This window comes from Sapajus apella, unplaced genomic scaffold, assembly GCF_009761245.1.
Source record: "Sapajus apella isolate SASKATOON/1434 unplaced genomic scaffold, GSC_monkey_1.0 scaffold1, whole genome shotgun sequence".
Taxonomy (NCBI): domain Eukaryota; kingdom Metazoa; phylum Chordata; class Mammalia; order Primates; family Cebidae; genus Sapajus; species Sapajus apella.
In genome coordinates, this window is record NW_022436941.1 from 48,774,554 (window position 1) to 48,783,147 (window position 8,594).

General features: G+C 37.9%; 1 pseudogene; it reads right to left on the reverse strand.

Annotated features, from left to right (window-relative positions):
- Positions 1–2,090: 2,090 nt before the first annotated feature.
- LOC116556382 lies at positions 2,091–7,926 on the reverse strand (annotated as a pseudogene).
- Between the last annotated feature and the right edge of the window lie 668 nt (positions 7,927–8,594).

An 8,594-nucleotide genomic window follows, 5' to 3' on the forward strand; every position in this document is an offset into this window, starting at 1 on the left:
CCAAAAATTTAACTTTTGAGATTTAAAATTTTTTGTTAAATATTATAAACATATTAAACAATTTATAAAGCATGCATTAGGTAAAAGGAATAAAGAGAACAACCATATATCACTAGTTAACTTAAAAATGGACCACACCTGTAATCCCAGCACTTTGGGAGGCCAAGGTGGGTGGATCACCAGGTCAAGAGTTCGAGACCAGCCTGGCAAATATGGTGAAACCCTATCTCTACTAAAAATACAAAAATTAGCTGGACATGGTGGCGTGTGCCTGTAGTCCCAACTACTCAGAAGGCTGAAGCAGGAGAATCTCTTGAACACAGGAGGCCGAGGTTGCAGTGAGCTGAGATTGTGCCACTGGACCTCAGCCTGGGCCACAGAATAAGACTTTGTCTCAAAAAAAAAAAAAAAAAAAGAAGTGGAATACTGTAAGATCTTTGAAGCCTTTTGTGAGCCCCTTCCTTCATCCCATAGGGCATCATCACCACAAATTTTTGTATTTATTATCTACTTGCTATTCTTTATAATTGTATATGTTTGTATCCCTTTTAAATGTTACTTACTTTTGCCTGATTCTAACTTTATATAAATCAACCATATCCTCTGTATTTTTCAACTTGTGTCTTTGACCCAATATCATTTGTGAGACGAGTTCATGTTACCTTCAATGCTACTGCTTCATAGTATTCCATTAGATGAAAAGCACAATACGGTCATCTAATGTCTTGTTGCAGAATATTGTTTGTATACATTTCCTAACACACACGCTCAAGAGTTGCTCTAATCTATACACCACTGAGAGGAACTTGGGAGTCACAGAGTATATGTATATTGAAGTTCACAGGATGCCAAATGCCAAAATGTCTTCCAAAGTGCATGTATCCAGAGCTGCTACACACCAGGATGGCTTGACCTGTTTGTAAAATATTGATATAATTCCACACTTGATAAACAGCTGCTGCCTGTTCCTGGAGGATCCCCTTGCAATTGCTATGTCCACAGGATAACCTAAACTATCCCAGTTTTCCTGGGACTGAGAGGGTTTCTAGAACAGGACATTTCAATTTTAAGCCAGAAAAGTTAAAACAGGAGAAGTTGGTCATCCTACCTAGCCAGCTTCTTAGCCAAAAGAGGCTTTCCCACAGTTCAGTAACTAAAGCATTAACGCCTGACACAATGGTTAAGCGTTGTGAGCATTGCCTGTGGTGGCACCTGTTTATATTCCCACTGACAGCTTATGTGTTTCATTACTCCCTCTCTTTATCATCACTTATTATACTCCTAATTTTTATTTTTTGCTATGTGGTGAATATAAACTATTATTATCATATTAATATTCTTTTTTTATCTGACTATATTGAAATTTTTGAATAGTCTGGAATCACTTTCCCTACCTGGTCATAACATCCCCTTTTGAGTGTGGTGAAGAATTTTCATGAAGCCACATGAGTAGCCAATTATCCTATGAAATTGTGATCAACCACATTTTGACTATATCGTCAAGATATTTATTGGTTACATTTTGAAGAAAACATACAGTACCAAAATACAAGAAAAAGTTGGTTCTGTCCCCTCTCATTCTCCCCTGCCACTCCCAAATACTCATGATTTGGTCAGAACTGGGCTCAGAGCCAGAGCTCAAGTTGACTGAGAGTGGGGGGATGGTAGGCAATGGGTTTGTGGCTGTCACAATAATGCTGTGATAATGTTGTGGTTTTCCAGCAGGGAACTTGGGGAAGGGAAAGGGCTGCAGCCTGATGACAGCCAGATGAAGAAAGAGCTGCTTCTTCCTTCCCTAGCCCCAAGGCCTACCCCACCACCCAAACCCAAGACCACTTCAAACAAGGCAAGAATGTGGATGCTCTTGCTGGGTCCGCTATTCTGCAAGAGGGAAAGAAGGTAGCTGCTTGGACCCCAATGTCCCCACAGACAAGGGTGGAGAGACAGGAGCATGTGACTACTACCAGCAAAAGAAAAGTGGTGAAGCAGTAGAAAGAGGAGGAAGTGGGAAGAGCAGAAGATCATATATATTTTAAAACTGACTTAAGACTTAAAATCGAATTAGTGTTTGTACAGAAATGTACAGGTGGAATAACTCACTATGGCCTATGATAAAAATTATATGGAGAAATCATGGTGGACTCCTACATCTACGCCCCCTACCCAAGAGGTGGCCCGAGTCGTTAAGTGCAATTGGTTGAGTGGATTCCAGTCAGGTCATTCAGGTGGAGGAGGTGGGGCAGGAGGCAAAAAAGGGGTGCTCCATTGCTCCAGCACTGGCTGGTGCTGACCGGGTGGTTCTCTTGGAGGTCCACACCTCAGTTTCTGCCTGGAGCGCCAGCTGCATTCTAGGGCTTGTTCTTAGGAAGCTTCTCAGCTATTGCCATAAAAATTTCATTCACGTTCTTTGCAGGCTTTGCTGATGTCTCCATGAACAACAAACTGTGGTTGTTTGCATAGGCTGTGCTTCCTGGAATTCCTGGGCTCTCCTGACGGCCAGGTCTGCCTTGCTACCTATGAGTGCAATAACCATGTTGAGGCTGGCCTGCCTCGGTAGCTCCTTCACCCAGTTCTTGGCTAGGGCAAATGTATCTGTGATGGTGATGACATAGACCATGATGGCAGCCTGGGCCCCCCAAGAGTACATGGAGGCCAGGCTGTGATGCTGCTCCTGTCCAACCATGTCCCAGATCTCAAACATGACTGTTGTGTTGTCCAAGCAGACAGTCTGTGTGAGGAAGGCTGCTCCGATTGTGCTTCTCCTGGTACTCGTGAAACTGTCCCTTCACAAAGCGTCACAAAGCAGAGGACAGGCTGGATTGTCCACTGCAGACTCCCTCAGCAGAACTAGTATACATAGACAGATCTTATTGGGTTATACTGTACCTCCCCAACTTGCCACAGCCCATCCAGCTGCAGTGGTCCAGAGAGGTGGGAGCAGGGACCAGTGCTGTGCAAAGAGGCATTCAGTGGGGAGGAGGACCTCCAAGGTGGCTCCGGGGCAGTGACTTTACTTGGGGCCAGGGCTTGGATCAGCTCTGCTTCTCTCCCCAAACACAGTGTCCCAGACTTCGGCCTCCTATCATATTAGTTTTCATTTTTCTGATGTTATTGACCATATTTTCATAGAATAATTGGCTACTCATGTGGCTTCATGAAAAATTTTTCAACACACCCTAGAAGAGGTGATATGACCAGGTAGGGAAAGTGATTCCAGGCTATTCAAAAATTTCATTTCCTAGAAGCCTTTAAGATTTGGCAAAGTTTCCTATCCTGTTCTGGCTTGGGCTGGAGTAAGTGGAGCCCTGTACTGAAAGTGGACCATCAAGCTTACAACCATGAGCATCTATCACGATAGCAAAAAAACTCAACCAAAAGTCTTTCCCTGCTTTTTTTCTAGTGTGTAGGCTACAAAAGCTTCCTGTATCATACAAAAAAAGAGGGGAGCAACAAACCAATTACAGCCACTACTGAATAGCTAGCCAAACTAAGATGAATAATGAATATATCTATTTTATTTGATTTAGAAGTATAGCAGTATGTTACTCTTGCACCTTCACATTGTGAGCCATATTTATATTCCCTACACTAGACTCATCTGACCCCCAAACCAAACATGGTGTAATCTGCTCTAAATGTGTAATCCATGCAAATTCTCATATTATCCAAATTATGGATGTTAGTACAGTCTTGAAAGATAAAGCAAATCCAGAAGCAGTTAAAGACTGAAAAGTGAAGTACCATAGCTGGCCCTCTCCTCCTGTGAAGATGTTTTAATGACATGTTGGAAGAAGGGTTGGACTCAGTGAAGGTAACTGAGAAAGGCTCCATGAAACTGCCGCATCAGATATATGATCTCTTACAACAAAGCTTTTACCCAATTTCTGTGGCTGACAGGAATAAGTCATAATTTTGGCCTTGATTAACATTTCTTTGGCTTCTACATTCTATAAAGTTGTTCATTCATGATCCTTCTGTGGTGCCTTGTTTATAAGAAGAAGAATTTCTGTAGCAGTGTTTGCAGTGCCTTTTTCATAAATATTCTGGTCAATATGTAGTGAAGGTGGAGGCAGTAAAGGGGCTGGAGAATAAGAGGAACTTGGTGATTAGATTTGTTATTTTTTAATCATAGAATCTCTCCATTCAATATGATTTAGAAAATGTGAATAATGATATTTAAGCTATTGGCAGAAACATACAAAGTTTTATAGCTATCTTTTTTTTAGATTTGTTGAGCAACTAAATATAGTAACTATAAATATGATAAATATACTGGGTCTAGACAGCTCAGTAATTAAGAGGACAGTCGCTAAGAGCAGTTTCTGAAACTAGAAACTTTGAAATGCAGGCCTGTCACAGGCTTATGTTGTACATGAACCTTTACAGTCAGAGGTTCTAGAGACATTTATGTCAAGATGTTTCCAAGAGTCTCTCAGAGTTGACTACCATAACTGGGCTTTCACAACACCACTCAGAATAAGCTTCCTCTTGGGTAATATAACTGAAGAGATTTGGGGAAGAACCACCTAATTCCAAAATATCTTCTCACTCACTGTTGTAATGTGGGAAATTCTGTCATTAGACCCTACATACAACTTGAAAGTATTTGACAAGAAAACCCTGCATATTTATTTTTCAAAGGCAGCTATTTTCAGAATATGTGGCTCAAAAATAACATAACAAATGAGAAGGGACCATGGGGTGAAAGCTGCATCATCTAACATAGAAGTAAGTTCTTATAAGTGTTCCTTTATAACCCTATGAAAATGACTGAAGAATTACTAATGAATCAAAGGTAAGACTTGTCTTCTTAGTAACACATCATCCTTATTCCTACTAATGAATCACTGCCCCAGCATCTCTTCTTCCACTTGCCATAGCCAAGTGATTGTCTGCCCTTTACTGCTGCATCTTAAGACTCCCACTGGAGCCCAGCCAACATCTGACCATTCATTCCCCAAGCCATGAAGATGGACTACTTGGCCTGTGTGCTCCGTACAGGAAGTCTTAGGCTGCTTTATTTACTAAACACAACAAATTTTTGTTGTTCAGTATTATTGCTGTTTTTAAAATGTAGATAATATATCAACAGTAAACGAAATCTGAAGAACTAATTAAGAATTTAGAAAACACTTTTGTGATTAAAACCTGATTTACTATTAATGCTGAAAATCTTGGAAATTCTAATGATTAATGTGTAGATCATATATTATTTTGTCATTTTTTATGTAGCAGGAAGATTTTAATTTGAAGAGTCAACTGTAAAATCACATACAGTGGCAGGAAAAAATAAGGAAGAGCAGCAAATCTCTGTGAATATAGAATCATAGAAACCTGTTTGGCAAGGAAATTCCTTTTCTCTTTAGATGTGCTTCATACAAATCAGTTCTCAATAATACTGTGTGGAAGAAATATTTGTGTTATACAAGACAGGAGGATTGTGAAGCTATTGTTATCTATGGCTATACAAACAGAGAGATGTATACACAGACACGCAGAAAAATAAATGTCCCCCTGTGAAGGGAAGAAATAAATCAAGCAATTTGTATTTTAAAAAACTGAATGAATAACCAAATAACGTACATGGAATGAACACTGAGGAAAATAAAGGATTTGGCAAGAATCTAATTAGCCATATCAACCGAGAGAGGTTTGAGTTAGTTTTGGTAAACACAGAGTGCTTTCTGAGTAGAAAGTAAATAACTGCACTGAGGTACTGTTCTAATCACATTTGTTCTAACATTGACCTTATAATAATTAAAAATTGATGCTTGCAACATAATACAGCTGTGCAATCATATTTAAACCTAATCATTTCATAGACAGAGGAAAGTTGTACAAAAAGGTCAAAAACACTTTAATTTCATGACAGTAAATTTACTCTTTATTCCCAAAGTGAAAATGTCTAATTTCTAAAAGAGCAAACCAATAATTACTTATTATAGAACTATTTTAGTCAATACTTAATTTTGCTATATTGATTAGTGTTTAGACATTTAAAATGTACCCTACAGCAAGAATATGTGTTTACAATACGATTCTCCCTACTGATGTTTGTAAGTATTACAGGTATCGATTTAAGACATGTCTCAAAAATGCCAAACTTAATAGTAATCATATTTTTTAAATGACTCTTAAAATTGGAATTTAACCTAAAAAATTTGAATACTAGTGTTCTTAAAGATCTCTTTGTATCATGATCACTAATTCTTCCATTAAATACTTTCACCATGAGTGCTCAATTAAACTACATTATAAACTCTACCCCATCCCAAAAGTAACAGAGAGAAAAAAGTAAATGATCAATTCTACTGTTCACAACCAGAACAAAATGTTTTCTCTCTATTTTATGTACTTCTGATTGTAAAACAAACACTGGGATATTAGTTCCCCCTTAACTTGTATTCTGTGTAACTTAGAGCTCCTTGCAATAAAACAAAATGATGCTTCATCAGGATGTTACTGGGAGTACCAAGGCAATTTACAAACATTAAGTCTGAGAACATCACTGTGAGGCAGGTATTAATATAATACTTCTCTCTTGAGGAGTTCAATGTACTTTACATAATGTTACTTTATTAACTCTTCCTTGAGCTGGGCAAAAAGGCTAAGAATATGTCTAACCATATTCTTATTACCTCACATCATACTGATACTTCATATCATATTACCTTACTCACATGCATTCATAAAAAGAAGAGATAGTTCTATACAACCACATCTTTTAAATTCACTTTCACTTCTAATCTGAAATTATGACTAAAGATAAGGACAACTAAGTCACTCAATATTATTTGGCTTTTACTAATACTAATTTTTAACAGGTATCAATTTTATAAATATGAATTCAGAATTAAACATTTAAAAGAAATTAATCCCAATAATTCTTAAGCAATAATTGTCTTTGAAGGTGGAAAAAATTGATTATTTTCCTTCTATTATAGTATACTGAAGACTACAAAACCACATTATAATTCCATGGAGAAGCTTCACAACATCCTTAAATAAATCTGTGCATTTTTTAGCAAGAGTGCAACTATGCACACATGAAGACAACAAGAAGACATATATAAAGTGAAAGATATAGAAATGCTAATGATATCTAATGGTGCTTACCAAGTGTCAGCCACTATTCTAAGGAATCTACATGTATTCACTCATTTAATCCTCATAACTCTATGAGATGGGCAATATTTTCATCATTTTATAGACAAGAAAATTGAGGCTCTGAAAGCTGATTTAGTCCTAGGTCACAGGGCTACAAAGTGGCAGAGCTGAGATGCAAACACAGAAAATATAATTCCAGAATCCATCCTCTGAACTGAGATTCCTGATCATGGAATTCTGAGTCCATAATTATAATTTTTTCCACTCCAAGTGTAACATTTTCCACCTCACAGTCTACCTCACAGTCATCATAGAACAACTGCCCAAGTTTATGTATCATACTTTCAAAATATGATACTTGTATTTAGAAATCATCACAAGGAGGCAGTATAATATAGTTTGGGGTACAGACCTCAGGATCAGACAGACCTAATGGGCTATCCCTAGGCAAGTTATTTCTATCCAAGCTATACAATATAGATGGTAGTACCTACCTCCTGATGCTGTAGTGAGAATTAAGTTAATACAACACGTTTAACATACGCCTTACTATGCCTTCTACATAGTAAGCATTAAGCAATTGTTGCTATTATAAGTTAGTATAAACTTAAGCCATTCTCAGAACCTGAAACTCAGAATTACCATTGAATTTAGTATATCTCAATGCTGGCATCAATAGAACTGAACTGATTTGTTTCATCAAATATATGTTCTAGGCACTGGGAATTATTTAATCCTCAGAACAAACCTATAATTTCTGGTTTTATGCCCTCTTACAGGAAAATAAGCCTTGAAATCGTAAGTAACACCCATAACCATGACAGTAAGAATTAGATGATTAATCAATTAACTACATGGATCCCACAAAGCAAGTTAAAATGTAACCAATAAGCAGGGAAATTATTTGAAAAAGTCTTCTCTCTCATAAAATTATGAAACTAAAAATTTCTAGACTGAAGTTCACCTTGTTTAGCCTTTGCTATAATTACAGCAAAGCTGTGCCCAAAGAAAGTAGTTAGAATAGAGATGAAAAAAAGAAAAAATACTATCCTAAAATATACACACTCCTCCCATTTCCAGTATACACCAGGCACTTCTATTTATTCCATCATCAGAACCACCGAAGAAAGGTAGCAAGGGCCAAGGTCAGGGTGGGGAGTCTTCAGAGGTAGACAGTGTTACAGGTGAAACAGGCAAAAAGTCTGCACTTGGAGGCTGGGGCTTCAGCCAGAGTAGGGTACAAGATTCTAGATCTGTAAAGCACATTTGCCTCAAATCAGCCTCACCTGCACCCAAACATCCTGTGAAGGCCAGCTTCTAGTCTATTCACAGAAATCTGCAGAAAAAGAGAAAGTGCATTACATTAGTCTCTTGTTGACCTCTTCCTTGGCCCTTGACCTACCAGCATTCCCTAAATTGGAAATGTCTTAGTTATGCAAAACAAAAATAGCTTCTGCTAAATTAGGACACTATTTCCTCATTCCTTC